This window comes from Nesoenas mayeri, assembly GCF_963082525.1.
Source record: "Nesoenas mayeri genome assembly, chromosome: W".
Lineage (NCBI taxonomy): Eukaryota > Metazoa > Chordata > Aves > Columbiformes > Columbidae > Nesoenas > Nesoenas mayeri.
In genome coordinates, this window is record NC_137553.1 from 5,227,129 (window position 1) to 5,227,606 (window position 478).

Consider the following 478-nt stretch of genomic DNA (forward strand, 5'->3'; position numbering starts at 1 on the left):
AACGGTGTTTTGTGTTTTTTTTTTTCTTTTCTTTTTCAAATCTAATCCAGAGAAGCCACCCCTCTCTGCTGTCTCTGCGTGTTCCCATTGCTCTTTTAATCCTCTCAAAGTCTCTAGCAACAAGTGCCATAACGTTAACAGTTCAGTTGTTTCTTTGGATCTTTCAGTAGTGCTTTGCTCCATAGTAACATCCTTCGTAAAGTCAATTCCAGAAGGCTAATACCCTGCTTCTTCAGAAGCAACTTCCATGTAGATAATATAATACCCTCTTCTTTAGATAAGTTCCACCCTCCACCCCTTCCCGGTAGCTCACCAACTCTTGGCGTGGTGTCTTTTCAAGGATCCGGATCTTCGGCAGCTCTCCCCTGCTGCTCTATCATCTGTACTGGGCTCGGTCTCCACAGCTCGTCTTTGGCTGTCACAGCTTCACCGCTGTCTCTTCTTCATGCAAGATCCTTCTTCATACAGGATCACGTTA